The sequence below is a fragment of the Perca flavescens genome, chromosome 21, assembly GCF_004354835.1.
Source record: "Perca flavescens isolate YP-PL-M2 chromosome 21, PFLA_1.0, whole genome shotgun sequence".
Classification (NCBI taxonomy): domain Eukaryota; kingdom Metazoa; phylum Chordata; class Actinopteri; order Perciformes; family Percidae; genus Perca; species Perca flavescens.
Window position 1 is genome coordinate 7,816,960 of NC_041351.1, and position 15,861 is coordinate 7,832,820.

Below are 15,861 nucleotides of genomic sequence, written 5' to 3' on the forward strand. Positions count from 1 at the left end.
GTGCAGCACCCCTGTCAAAAACCTCTACATCTCAGGTATAAAGCCTTTTAGGTTAAAAGGTTCTGCAACCACAGTCAATTCTTTGTGTTTTGTGATTGAGTGAAGTCTTCACGGGCATAGAAATGTCTCAACAACCCCTAAGACTGATTTACCTCGGAGGGGGGAGCGTTGACAATGCTTTGAAATTTGAGAGTTTCTTTGCAGTGTAATTTTTTCATACCAAACTAGTCAGTTTTTGCTGGATTAGTTTACCGAAGTTTGCAGAAGGAATTAAAGCTTGTAAAGTAAACATTATCTAGAGGGGGAACAATAATTTGAATCCAGACTCCAGGTAGTCTTGTCTCATCCAGCAGGTTGCATTTGTGTTTTTGTTCCAGGTCAAGACGTGTTCAGCTGTGGGATAGCAGGCGCTCTGCATGGTGGACTGCTCTGTGCCTCTGCGGTGTTGGATCACATCGTCTACCTTGACTTGGTCGTCCTCAAGAAGACGCTGAAGAAGAGGAAAGCCAGAGAGTTGGCCCAGCTGGCTAAAAAGAAACTGCAGTGAGAGTGTTTTCTACTTCCCCTGTAGGACAATAGTGAAACTGCACAAACCAGGACTGCAAAAGGACCCTTGATTGTTGTAGGAACACACCAGCACTGAGTCCCAGATCTATTCTATACACTAATATTATAAAGTCTAAATGTATTAATGCCAATAGTGTACTTTTCTTACAGTTACAAGGAAGTTATGTTATGTCCTGTTTGTACTAAAAGGAAATAATACAGCTGCGATAAACACTATGACCAGTTTCTACTAAAAACATAACAAATAGCCAAAACAAGTATTAGTTTTTGTGTTATGAGCTGAGAATAAAGACCAGAATACTCATGTGATCCTGGTGGATCATTCATTCCGATGGTGATCTATGCTGACATACTAGATTGATTAGTCTTCAGCAACTACCACAATAAAGTACACAGAGTGCTGTTAAATAGTCCCTATGTTTGCATCATATTTCGGCACATTTAGCTGGTTACTACTTTATCTTAGAACTGCTACAAGTTCTCACTTTGTTTGCTTTTGAGGTTGTTGCATGTGCTAATCATGCACTATGTCTTAACATGGCAATACAAAATGCTAAAGAGATAGCATGCTCTACCACAGGCTTAAAAAATGATTTTGGCTTCAATTCATAATAATTCATTAAAGAGGAAGGCGACAAAATGCGATGAGAGAGGACCGAGCATCTCATTTATAATACTGCGATGATAATATACTATATACCTCAGGAGCTAGGGATAGTTTTGGTGGGTTTTGCTGATGATGCTGTGTCACTTTGCCTGAGAAGGTAACTACAAGTAACCACAGTGTTTAAATTTGTGTGTGTCATAATGAACAATATCTTGGCGTGAATAAGCTGTACCTACATGACCATATTTGCTATTTAACTCGCCATCATTTTTATGGGAAATGGTATGTTCACTATTTATTCGATTATCTATAAAAATCTAGTAAGCCTGCCGTGCTTTTCTTATTGTGATTGAGTGCACAAAGATCATGATCATGAGGGGGAATGTTTGTCTTTATTTTATTTTTATTTATATTCCAGTATATTGTACAATTTTACTTCACCTCAAGGTACCTCGCCTTAATGTAAAACTAAGAAATATCAACAAATAATTGCATGATACCAACTGCTTTGATTTTTCAAGATTGTCTAATGCCTGTTTTTGTGACATATGTACAGATTTATTTTGTGATGTAGAGTTTTGTTTTCTTTGTCTTAACTGTCACAACATTTTGCATTACCCAAAATGCATATTTGTATTTTTTGCTGTACATATTCCATAAACTTAAGCCAACTAAAAAATTCACCATCTATCAAAATGTCCAAAACATTAAACTTTCAAAGTGCTAAAACTGATACAGATGTATATGAACATTGAAAAAGTTACTGAAAGATTATTGGAGATTGTAAAATACTACCAAACTGTTCTACTTCTTTTGATAAGTATAGTTTGAGAGATTTTAATTGAGCAGGAAAGCATTATGAAAATGTCATCAGCTAGAAGCCTAAATCATATGATTAAATCCTACAACAAATCATTAATCTGTTCAGACCAGTCAGTAGCATCAGGTATGATGGGTTTGCTGATTATTTATATATCACTCACTGAACTGAGACTCTAAGTCCCCTCTGGCTTTCGTAGTTCCCACCTATGTTGTTCTGACCTGACTTAAAACCCCAGTGTTGTTTGGGTAACAGCTGAAATCAAACGTACGGAGGGAAACCTCAGACTTCCTGCACTAAGTGAACATTTCCTCAGTAAACGGTGGGCATATTGGCTGACAAACTGTGGTCTGTTGGAGACGACCGGGGGGATCCGAGGAGAAGAATGCCCCTTCTGTCCAACCAGCCTGTGGGAAGCCAGTACCTCTCTTGCTCTGTTAACCTCCATCCCTCTGCTGTACAAACCCAGGGAAAAGCTCTCCCTGCTGCTAGTGTGCTCTGATGATCAAGTTGCTACCGTACTGTTACCATATTCTTTCAATACTTGTGAATATAAAAAAGCCAAAAATACTGTAAGGCAAGTTCAAGGAATGAGGCAAAATGGTAGAGAGAGGAGTTAATTATATTGATTTTGGCTGGCTGGAAATTCAGTAGGCCATAACATATAATTACAGTGGTATGATAAAGTGCAGTATTTCACCAGAAATAAACGTGACATCTACAGTACAGTACTTACTTTCCTATGCTGTGCTTGACTGACTCACAGAGCTACAAACAAACCCACCTGCCTTTTGAGCTTTGAAATAAAGGGAACCCACCCATTTTTGACCATGACAGCGGTGTGGCTCTAGGGATGGCAATGTCGGCTGGTTGGTTAGTCCACCACTGGTCCAGACTGAAATATCTCAACTGTTGTAAGGATTGTCATGGAATTTTGCACAAACATTCATGGTCCCCAGAGGATAATCCTGATGTGTCGGAAATGTGTTGGTTAGTTTGCCACTTGTTACATTAGACTTTATTCAACTTTGTAGTGACAAAATGTTTTTTTTAACTTTAAAGAAAACAAGGCAGCAATGTCAGCTAGAATGGGCAGATCTGAGGAGGAAGAATTTAAGGTTTTCTTGACCAGCACAAGCACCACCTCAACCCCCTTCCTCTTTTTTCCTCTTGCAGGCGGCTCCCACATGTTTAGACACGCTCTTACATCAGGAGAGGCCCAGAGGGTCGGATCTTAAAAACACTACTCCACTCTTTCCACTGTCTCAGACTCTCTGTCTGACTCTCTCTATCCAGCAAACACACGCTTTTAAATGAAATGAATAAATCAAAGGCTGTGACAACAACGCTGGTACCTGAAAACTTTTATTCACACAAAGCGAACTGTAATCTTGCAAATACTGTAGCGAGAGGATTGGCTCAGGGAGTATTCCTGTTGCTAGAACTTTGTCTCTGTATTTCAGCCAGCTTTCCTTCTTTTCCAGATGTTGAAGCTCCTCCCCGCTGGCCTGCCGCAGCCTCCCACAGCTTGGACCCAGCCAACAAACACAGCTGCTACCAATCTGAAGACTCTCATAAGGAACTTTCAGACGACCCAGATGAGAGGAAGAACCAGTCTGAAGATAGAATCCTGGATCAGACTGGGCTTTAAGGCAAGAGCAGGTGATAAATAGCAATCCTGGTCACTCCTACTGAACTACCATCTTTTTGTACCATCCATACCCTTGATAAATGAACACTTTAAAATGTGCCTATAATAGGGGTTTAAAGCCAAATCTATAAATGTATTTTTACACAGGGGGGGGGCAAAAAAACTGATCTTCATTGCTGTTTCTGTGGATGAAACCAATTATTTTCCTGCTCTGCACAGATCACAAACCTCTTCTCTGATATTTGCAGAAAGCTGCTGCAACTTTCTGTTGAGCTAAATGGAAAATGGCATCTTCCCAAAATCTCCGATCTGCCTGAAAGATCTTTCTACAATCTGAAACGCTACTGGTCCCACATGCACACTTAAAGCTTAACACTAGCCGTTGTACACAATGTTTAGGTTAGTTCTTTACTCTAAACTCTAGTTAGTCTTGTCATTGTTATACGTACAAAAATAAGCACACAGAAATAAACATTTCATCAATCCATTGGTAGAAAACTTGCAAGGACTTGCTGCTTTTCTTTGTCATATATGATAGTAACTTGAAAATCTTTAGGGTTTGTTTTATATTTATTTATTATTTTATAAACTTATACCTGCAATTTTAGGACGAAAACAACTATGAGAGCAGTAAGAGTGAACCAAAACCATACAGTTGAGGCTCAGACAGCTAAACAATATCCTGAAACTCGCTAAAAAGCTGAGGGGAGCTGCAGATGGAGGTGATAGTTCTCTGCAGGTTCATCACTTATAAACGACCCCTTTCACAAAATAATCGTTGGTTGCAGCTCTCATTTCAATGCTTCCAAATTTCAGAAAGGTGATATCATCAAAATGCTAGTTAGCTCCTCTTTTTTTGCCACACCCTTAAACCAGAGGAAGCTGTAATTTGAGGCGCTATTTTTAAATGCTTAATGGATGACTGACAGCAGGCAGTGAATCCAAACAGCACTTTTCATGGGCATCTTTCCCCTCAAAGTTTCATGTAGTTTTAACACATCTACAATGATGCAGCCATCTTGAAGAACTTAATTAACTCCTTCACTTTACTACTTTTTCTTCTCAGCCTCCCAACTGAATTAGAACTAAGGAATGTATCTTGGCAGGCCTTTACTTTCCCTTTTCAGCTGGTTGTAATGTTTCCTGTGAAGCTGCTCTGCACATTTGATTGTGAATTATGTTGCATGTTGGCGTTTGGATGAGAAAGAGAGAGAGAAACAGTGAGGAGGCAGGAATAGGGAGGCCCAGAGAAAGGAGAACCACAGAGCACCATGCCTTTTCATATGAGTCATAGTAAGTATTCACTCTGCCTGCATCTACAATAAAGGTCCTGCTCCATCGTGGAGTATGAGAGAGTAAAAAACATTGTATTGTACAGAGAGTATACTCCGCCTTTGCACCTGGCAACAACAAACACCTTTGACATCCAGGTTGTCTTTAAAGACCCCAACACTGACATGAAGGTACTTACTAACTTACTTCAACCTCAGTGTTCCTGTCCAGTTAGTTCAAGAAGTGCAACAGAGTGAGTGGAAGGGAGACATTGTTATAGAGAAAACAAAAGTAATCACCACCTGCTAAACCGCAAAGCCACAACAGTGTATGATGTGATCATAGTTTACAATGTTTCAGAGCTGCACTCAGGATAGGAATATCTGGCTTTAATCCAGTACTGACAATGTTAGATAGTTGTCAGGTTAAGGACAAGAATCCGTTAATGTTGGATATAAATAAATCACACAGGAGATGTCAAGAATGAACGTTATAGAAGAGAAAGAAGTCTACATTAAACTAGTATTAATGAATCCTGTGTTTAAATCACAGAGTAAATCTCTTCACTCTTTCACACCCATCTGCACTATGTGACTGCAGCTCCTCCTTCCAGCGGATGCTTCAGACATGATCCAGAGTCTCACATTTCACCCCCCACCTCCACCTTCCTCTTAGAATATGCCCACCCCTCCGTGGAGTAATCCTCATCAGCCTAATGCATCCGCATTCGTCATCACTGCTCTTTCTGCTCTGTGTTTACATGGTGAGCCAACTGGTGAAGGTGGGGTAAGCCTAAATGCTGGAGACAGTATGCACTAGAGGGGGCTCTTCTGTGGGTGTGATCCCACCCAGCCCTCAAAAGGAGATGACCCCTCCACACATGGTTTGGATACAGACAGTATCCTGTAGGGTTTATGTGGCGCTGTTTTCTTATCTGAATCAAGGCTCTAAGGATAGAATGTGTTAAATGCTGTACAGATTTTAAAGCACTTGGGACAAACTTGTGATACTGGGGCTATATAAATAAACTGGAATAGACTTGATGAGCTTTAATGCGTCAGCAGAACAGAAGAATACTTTCTTAGCAAAGATGCAGCTAAAAATATTCAGAAATCCAGGTTTTAGAATGAGCTTTAAACATGATTAAAGGGATAGTTCAGATCTTTTGAAGTGGGGTTGTATGGGGTACTTATTACCTTACCTTATACCTCATTACCTTACTTTTTCTTATTACCTACAGTAGATGCTGGTTGGCATGTCCCCAGAAGCAGGCAGAAGTATTGACATGGAAGCTAAGCAATGTACTGCTGTTGACAGGGCCACACAGCAAAACTTATTTTAGGAACTAAAAACAAAATCAATATCAGTTTAAGTGTATGCTATATTTAGAATATTTTCACTGCTTTATCTTGCCGTCAAACGGTGCTTTATGACGGGGAACCGAAGCTGTTATAATGCGCTCTTTAGGTTAGTTTGTTAGTTCATAACCTAAAGTCACACAATAACAATATAAAGTAAAATTAAGTTTTTTGTCACATGAGTCTGGTGGCTTTACATAGAGCATAGATAATGGCTTCAGTTCTCCGTCAGAAAGGGCTTTCTGATGGCAAGGAAAAGCGGTGATCTATATTCTTCTAGATTCTAGACTCTAGATTAGAGATGGGTACCGAAACGCGGTGCCAATAATAACGTAAACGGTAGTAACGAGACCAAATAAGAACGAAAATTTCGGTGCCTGACTTTACACTACACTCGACAGCAGGTAACGTTAGCCTACCTTTAGCTAGCAGCTAAGCACAGAAGGGAGGGAACGGGATGAGGAGGAGGGAGGAGCGAGCTAGTCTATGTTTTGTTTGAAAATACTTTGAAAGTCAACAAGAAGTAATGTCACTCAACATCGCTTAGAGCCAAGGGGGTAAGCTTCGCTTCAGAACTCGAGCCATCATGGCGCCATTTTGTTGCTAACTGGCCATCACCTCCTGTTAGCATTCCGCTGACCGCCATTTTTTTTTTACGTCACTTGACTACGAATAACTTTACATCTGAAGCGTTTAAAGACTCTATTTGTCCGTTGTTTAGTTCCAAAGAAACACGACAATGTATAAAAGGCTTCATTACCTTGTACCTCACGTTATGGCTCCGTAGCAGACGTTTTTGTAAAAATAAGCTAACAATTGTGTCATAACCAAGTGACTTACTGTCGCATAGTAGAGGAATTACCGTATAGTACAGGAGAAGCTCGCAGGCAGTTTCGACTTACATGAGATGTTTAGGTTTAATTTGTAATGTTAACTAGCATGTTAGTGATCAATAATTAGCCTGTGCCCATGTTATCTCCTTACATACACCTACAGTCTCCGTATCTGTAAGATTGGGAATGATTGAGATTTCTTTTGGCACAGCTACCAGAAGACTTACAACTTTCAGACACGTTGCTCACGTCACATTCTCTCAGTTGGAGGCTGCGCAGTAAAGCTGGCCATCACCGGAAAAGTGCTTCTAATAGCCTTCACTGGTCTCCGTCCAGAGCAACGGGGTCTATTGGTCCATTATATACTGTCTATGCTTAGAGCACCTTTAAACAACACAGACGGTGCGTTCACTTCAAACAGGTAGCCTTGTGGTGCATTCAAAGTTATTGTAAAATACCCTTTTCCCCTCTGGTGGTTGTTTTTTGTCGTTTACCAGCAATTTACTGGTGAAATAAGTTATTGTTATAAGTTATAGTTATTACATTATTATTAAATCTTTAATTTTGACCATATGGTCTTAGCAATAAATAAGCCGTTCTTTAGTAGTTTAGTGATACCCTTCTTTTTTTTCTTTTTTTTTACTTTCTTAAAAAGTATCGGTTCAGGTACCGGCACCGTTTTAAAAGTATCGCTTTACCGATTAAAGATACCCACCCCCTACTCTAGATATAGCATACACTGAAACTGATAGATTTTTTTAGGTGGTCCTTTATTTAGATGACTAAAAAACGTTTAGCTGCTGCCCCATCCATAGCAGTACACTGATTTTGCTTCTGTGTCGGTACTCCTGACTGCTTCTCCTAACTGAGGGCGTGCTGACCGCCATCTACTGTAGGTGATACAGTGACTATGGATAAGTACCTCATACAACCCCATTCAAAAGCTCCAAACTATGCTTTTAACATCAGAAAAAGTTAATATTTAAATAGATTTATTAACAAAAATGGCTCATTTGTAATGTGTTTTCTTTATCTTACTCAAATTTTCAAGATTTGTTCCAGAGACCACTTTGAACACACAGTTTTGCAAAGTGTTTCACAGTTTGCTGAGACATGCTTAGGTCTTGATCTTTACACACCAACTGTTTACTTTTCCACTTAACACAGATATGAGAAACATTCAGCCAGAAGGTGGCATACTCAGTTCCTTCATGGATTCTAATGCCGTTTAATTTAGGATTTAAAATGTTGTCTACCACAACGGTTCCTGTGCTGCAACTTAAGAGTTTAACAAGACACACCTTCCTAGGATTGTTAGAGTTTACCACTTCTGGACAACTGGACTACTATCCCTGGTGTTATGATCAAAACTAATGCTATTTCCTCTAAAGGTTAAGAGACAAACACATGGGCATGGTATGGGATGTCATCTGCTGCGTCTCAGCTCCAGTCTCCAGCTGACAAACTAATTCCTCTGTCCAGATCTCTTGTTGGGGGTGAAAGCTTTGCTCTTCCATTGGGAGAGGTTGTTTTTTTTCTGGCCCAGGACTCACAGCATGATGATCCCAGAGGGGTCGTACCTACATGTTTTTACTTCAGCTCCGAGGCTATGGCAGGATGACCTCTCAGTTTTCAGTGTTCCAGGTGGAAAATATCACGACCTATTGTGTACTTTATACTCTAGTCATTACAGCATTAAAGCTTCATACATTGTGTTCTGTCCCCTTAACTTCAGACATGTGTAAGTGTAAGATAAAGAATGAGAAAAGACTGGAGATTTTTGTTACTGACGAGGTGCTCTGGTTCATGATTCACCCTTTGAGTCTCTAGACTCTAATGTTTGGTCTGCCAGCAGGCTGAGTGTGATTTAACTGCACCACAGACAAAGTCGCCACTAAGACCACAATGAGAGACTCCACCTTTTGCCTCCTGATCTGAGACTCTGTTCTTTAAATACAGCTTTTTTTGTGTCCTTCATGCAAATGATTGCCTGTGCATATATTTAGCATATTACATTTTGTCACTTTTCTGCATTTTTCTTTGTATTTTCACTGGCCACGGAAGGCTTTTCTTCCTCCACTGTTTCTTGGTGATTCCTGCTAGTTTATACTGCCTTTAGACATACATCCCCAGACACAGAGCATTTTAAATGAGTTGGTGGTGTCATTCTCAGGAATGAAAAGTGTATTTTGTAGAATCATATGTGGAGGTCATGAATCTATTTTAAGAACAGTAAGGGCAAAACACACACAAAAAACCCTGAAATGGTATATGTTAAAGCATTAGAGAACTGTGAAGCATTCATGCTATAGAGCTATATAGCTAGAGGAGATGTATGTGTAAATGAGGTACCCTACTTGTTATAGCTTGTACTGCCGTGAAGGTACTGGAGAACAAACATATTGTAGGACACAGACACACACACACACACACACACACACACACACACACACACACACACACACACACACACACACACACACACACACACACACACAAACTTAAACTTGGTCATGATTCACCATAAAGCAAAATGTGACAACATATACAGACTTTTTCTAACTAGAAAACCTAGTCCTTGAGACTGACTGTTTCAGGACCTTCAGTTTTCATTTTTCTGCCTTAAGGTTTTGTTTCCGAAGCTGAAGTCACAGTGCAGAGCTGAGCATAATGCAGCCAGCAGTACAGCGTTAAGTGCTTCCAGATGCTTTAAGAATTGAATTCATGTGCAGGGACAGAACAAAAAGATATTCCTCCTTTCCCTCATTTATCCAACCTATTCTCTGTTGTCATCTTTTGTTTTCTTTCCAGCTTTCACTCACAAAATAAAAGCCCTTAGAGAATGTTACTTGTGTTTTGGGTAACATATGGGCATGAGGAGCCTTCTCTTAAGCTGTGATATCACATTTCTTGAATATGGAGGAAAAAAGTTTGGAAAATTTAGAACAAAAGCAATCCTGGTTAGAAGTGGAAGGACTCTCAGGGCCACAATTTTTTCTTAAATTTTACTGCTGAAAACTGGACAATAAAAACCTCTGCATGCGACACAAAAACTACACTGACAATTAACCAATGCTGCACCTGTTTGCATCAACACAAACAACTTTGATCCATTTGACAGTCCAAAGACATATTGTATGATTTAATGGTGTGGTATTTGAGATATATATATATATATATATATATATATATATATATATATATATTATGAAGAAACAGTCCTATGGGCAAGGCTGGGAGAGGCTGGGTGGGGCTGGGCTGGGTTTAGTGGGTGGGAGAGGGTGGAGTCTGACACAAGTTCTGCACTCCTAACTCGTGAACTCTCAGGAAGGACGCCCCAGGGTGGCTACTCTTTTAACTGGGTGCTTCTCTCCCTCCCATGTTTATAGGGAAGCAAGCGGGAGTGAAATAAAGAACTTCAGCAATGCGCAAGACAGGTAGAGACAGGACAAAAATTAAAGGAGCGAGAGAGAGAGAGAGAGAGAGAGAGAGAGAGAGAGAGAGAGAGAGAGAAAGAAGCAACACCAAAATGTGTTAACAGAGGTGGAGATGTGGCAGACAAAAAGAAAGAGATGAAGCATAAACACTCAATTTTGAGCTACTACATGTAGTTTTGTTTCTGGCAAATTGTATGTTTCTACAGCAGCAAAGTGAGCGTCAAAAGAGTGGACACATTTAGCAGCATACCAACAGATTATAATAAACTACTATCAATATTTCTATTGCAGATGATAGGGAAGCAGACTGATTTTGGCAAAGGTGTCTTGTTAGGTGGCTGATCTCCAGGAAAACTGTCTGTAGGAGGAAGGCAGACTGTTGAGTGTCTTGACATGTTGAGGGAGAGGAGGCAGTGAGCTGAGAGGAGTCCGGTGCTGGAGGTTTACATCCTCCATAATCTCAGGGGTTAATTTCTATGATCTCTGTAGCAAAATGCAAGCTCACAGGCTTTTAGAATGAGATATCCTTGTCATCACAGACTTATAGAATTGCATTTTTCATTCACAATCCAGATTTATTTTCAAGTTTACAAGAAAAATAGAATTCCAAAGATTCAAACAGGTTCCTGTCCTAAATGCAAATTTTCTTGCTACGCCTAACAATAACCCAGGTGGCAGTCATAAGGTTTGAAGGGACAGGAAGCTGTGGATCCTGTCTTACATGTGGGTGGCCACTGTCATTATCAGTTAAGTGTAACCATTAAACTTAATGAAAAGTCCAACTCCTGTAATTAATAGTTACACGCTGAAGTGATTCTGAAATTGGGAGGTGCCCACTTGACACCCCGATAACAACATAACTACCTTTACTCTAACATCCAAGGCAGGAGTCTACTGTAAGTAGCCGCTTGCTTTATTTTAACAGTTTGTGGGATATTAGTGACAGTAGGACCTTCAAATTCTTTCCGGAGCGAGACAATGTGCTTTAACTAAGACCATCTGTTTTGAATGAACTAAGATATTCGGTGCGCTGCAGAGATGATTCACTTCTTTTAAGCCAATGTCTCACAAAGGTTTTTCCTTCATCAAAAAACACTGTAGCCATGCAGTAAAAAACATATTTCATATATTAAAAATATGCTCAGCTCTTCTTTTTGGATTCTTTGTTTTCATATTCATATACATATACTAATCCTAACCCTACACAAAAGACTCTAATCTAATAAATACTGGCGCTGTACGTCCATATTGTTGTGCAGTAACAGAAGCAGCATCAACACTAACAGAAACTGTGACTAAGTGAAGGTTAATGGTGTCAGAGGGTACTCTGAGTGCACCATCACCATACAAACTAAATTTTGCCAGAATGCACAGCTCCTCCTTTTTTTCCCCCCTCTGTGGTTGATTCTTACTTTTTTTTTGTTCCTCCTCTTTTTGCATTGCGGCCAAGTATACTCCCTTTGTTGATGTGGCAGGCCTGGGAAATGAAAAGTTGATACTTCATGTCAGGCAAAGAGGAGTACCTCCTCTTTCTTTTTTTTTTTTTTTCTTTTTTTTTTTTTTTTACTTTTTGCTTGCAAACGTGGACAGAAAAGAAAAAAAGACAATTTGGGAAGCTAACACAATGACATAGAAAGTGAAGTTTAACAAATGGCTACTGCTGGCCAGCCATCATACCAGCAATCTAGACACATATGTACTTTTTTATATTACATTTTAATATATTTGTATGTATGTGATGTAATGTAATTAAGCAAAAAAAAGTGATCTTTGCAGAACAAAAGTAAAGATGGAGGAAAGAGGGGGCAGATTTTGTCCCAATAAACCAAACTTCATCTCACTATTTGACTCCTCAAAGCCACAAGGAAAAGCAGATACTTATGTTATCCATACATTATTTAAATTCCATCTACAGTACCAATTATGACCTAAGAAAAAGAACAACACTTTTATGGCCTTAAAAACTTCCAACATGTTAATCTGTCCAGGGGACAGACAGCTAATAAATGACAGAGCAAGGTGCGTTTCAGAGCCAGTGAACGAGCTCTCAGTGAGTTTCCATGATGTGATGTGGAGAGAGAGAAAGAGAAAAAGCAACCAGACATCTTGCCTTTCATTCCACAGCACAGTTAAACACAAACCAGAGAGAGACATGATGACACTAATCTAAATATGGGCAACCGGCTGGAGCCAATCACAGCCTGAGCATCCATTACCCCCGCCCACTCCCAACTCACCCTAAACCCTCTACCAGAGCTTATTGTAGTTCAACGTGTGACGTGGAGACCTCAAAAGCTGCCTTTTTTTTAACTACTTCTAACTCAATGGCTTAACGTGTGTCTCTTCTTTTCTGTGTATCCATCAAGTCTGTGTCCTGGTTTAAACACTGAGGCTGTGCTAAAAAATACAACAATGTCTGCAGATGGCTATCTCAGCATCCTGACATCTGTAACATCTAGAAAAACATCATTCAATTAGAGATATTTACTTTAGCATCAACCATAACCTTTGTATAACTTATTAATTAATATTTTTATGCTCATAAATTAGTTACTATTTGCAAAACAGAAAAAATATAACAGCCTCAGTCAGATCTTGAAGAAACCACTTCCAAACTTGCCATTCAAGTCAAAACTTTGACAGTGGTGGAATGTAACAAAGTGCCTTTACTCAAGTACTGTATGTAAGCACAAATTTGAGATACTTGTACTTTCCTTGAGTATTTCCACTTTATACTTCTACTCCACTACAGAGGCAACTATTGTACTTTTTTCGCCGCTGCATTTGTCTGACAGCTTTAGTTACTTTTCAGTTTTTTTTTCAGCTTCCTGTCCAATGAAATCTCAAAATTGGGAGATTTTGCAATTTTCTGATAAACTCAAGGATAAAGTGTCCCTGAGAAAATGATTCTCCTTCTTAAGCTAAATAAAGTCTTTAACAAGCCTCTTGGATCAGCTGAAAAACGCATCGTCATAAAGCTGAAAACAGGGCTGTTTTCCTGACACCATGAAAAGTTGACTTTTTAGAGATACGTGGTTCTCACAGGACAGCGATGCTACAAACATATGATGATCTTATAGAATATGATGCATCGCTGTAGATTCAACTATCCAACAACAGTATATAAAAGGAGTTAAAATAAGCACAACCTTAAACATCTACAGCAGTAAACTTGAACATACACATTAATGCAGCAGGAATATTAATCCAGAAAAATCACATACTTTTATTTAAATGAGGTCTTGAATGCAAAACTTTTTCTTGTTGTGTTTTCACAGTGTGGTTGTAGTACTTTTACTTAAAGTTACTATATGTAACTTGATGAAACTGTGTCATTTTTCATCTAATGATCATAAATGACCTGTATTAGCAAATGAAACTAACAGTGAAAAGAACGCTATTTTCATATAGTTTTTATTAATCTTGCACTGCTAGACCTTCCTCCACAGTGCTGCAGAGGAGGGTCTGGCTAGTCCACATAACATTCCGGGATGGGAGAAAAACGTGCTCTGGTTTAATGGCATTTCTTATGGTGCCTCTGCAAAACAGGCCTCGGGAAGGAACTTGTTTTGGTGGAACGTGTGTACGTTCAGAAGTTGTTTTAGTCGTGCAACAGAAAACTCCGATTGGACAGATAGTCTAGCTAGCTGTCTGGGTTTACCCTGCAGAGATCTGAGGAGCAGTTAACCATAGTCCTCAGAAATCCACCGGAGTTTAAAATGCCAACATAAAGAACTGACATCTGGCCTAAATGATCTGGCGGAGTTTCCGGCGGCACCTGAACAGTCCCGGAAATGAAACGTTGTCGATATAGACTACGTTTTTATTAATGTAGTTATGGCTGATACTGGGGCAGGGCCATCACAGAAAAAAAAGGAATTAAACAAAGAACAACTAAAAGCTAAAAGGGAAAGTGACAGATGACGGGAGAAACCAGAGTCAATCTCGGTCGGGCTTTCCATAGATGGAGACAATTACGGGATTGTAAATTATTTAAAACCGACCCAGAATTGGCCCTCAGGTATAGGTCTATTTTATAAAATAACTTTAGATTGCGCAATGTAGTTGTACACCAGTAGCCTAGAATAAATTACGCCCCCTTCCATTTAGCGCTGATGTTTTACTTCTTTTCAGTCCATGTTTGTGTTGGCCTACTATTTTGTTTTCCCTTATGTCCCCCGGAACTTGTGTAAATGCTTTGGCTCGTGACACAGTGACTGACAATGATACCTGGTTTAGCTCACGATACATCCAGGCTAAGTTACCATATGCAACACTTAAAATGCAACGATGCATTAGTAACGTATTCTCTTATTGTAAATGAATGATTTTCGGTCTGAGCAAAACATTCATCGCAACTATATGACCTCCCGGTAACGCTAACTTAGCAATACAGTGGGCAACACAGCATCATAAAGAAAAGACCTTTCCGACAGGTGTGTGGTAAAAACACTACCGCTTTTATCCAAAGCGGCAGCTAGAATCAACACAAACTGAAAGTTACATATAGCCACTTTAAGTAAAGGATCTGAGTACTTCCACCAATGGATACAACAGTGCTCCGTCTGAGCTGTGACGTGGACTCTTAACCCAGATTGTAGTCTTTCATGTGGGCCGGCCTGAGGGGAATCTGGTTAACTTCTTGTAGTGTGCATCTAGCCTTTAAGGTGTTGTCCAGCAGAATCTGGGCACCCCTCCCCCAAGTGTGAGCAGCTGCCAGCACCACATAAAATGTGTTTCTTCTGATCGCCGACAGAAGGCGTTTAAACTTCACATGCTTATATGTGGTTGGAAACAGTCATGGAGATCTTGAACTGCAGGGCTGCTTTTCACTTCCAACTGTAAAGAGATTGTTTTATACTGTAAATAAGCAGCCACACAATATAGGCTACCTACATGGCTGTAAGCATTCAGACATGTCAGCATCTCATAAAGCTTAATTGTCAGCTCTGCGTTGCACATATGGAGGTTTCTAACAGGCAGGGGGTCAGGGTTTACACATCCATGGTTTGACCTAGAACAAAACATCTCCTCCTGTTTGGAGCTGCGTAAAACCTGCCGCCTATAGTTGGTACCCTTACCCCTCTACCTGCCGTATGCTACCTATTAGCTGGGGGGAAGCAGGTTTGCTTTATGGAGCCCTGTCACAGGGGAGCCTGATCCTGGCTTAGCTTAATCTGCTGAGGAACCAGCAAAAGCCCAGTGGCAACAATCAGCACTTTTGGCTCAAGTAGTGAAGACCCTAAAACATTACTGTATTTCGATTTAATGCCAGTCAAGTTTACATTCACTTAAGACTCCTGCTCCTTTAGATAA

The 15,861-nt window shown here is 39.9% G+C and overlaps 1 long non-coding RNA gene across 5 annotated transcripts in view; it reads right to left on the bottom strand.

Moving 5' to 3' along the window:
- Window positions 1-15,861, bottom strand: part of LOC114547874 (uncharacterized) — a 26,749-nt gene continuing 10,888 nt past the window's right edge. The window contains exons 3-4 of one of the 5 annotated variants that reach the window (XR_003691285.1): window positions 11,958-12,022; window positions 3,362-3,610 (exon numbers count right to left, since the gene is read on the bottom strand). This is a non-coding gene — a long non-coding RNA (uncharacterized LOC114547874). Of the gene's footprint in view, window positions 491-3,361; window positions 3,640-11,957; window positions 12,023-15,033; window positions 15,385-15,861 lie in introns of those variants that run through there. The other 4 variants (XR_003691287.1, XR_003691284.1, XR_003691283.1 and 1 more) reach the window with 4 other exon arrangements.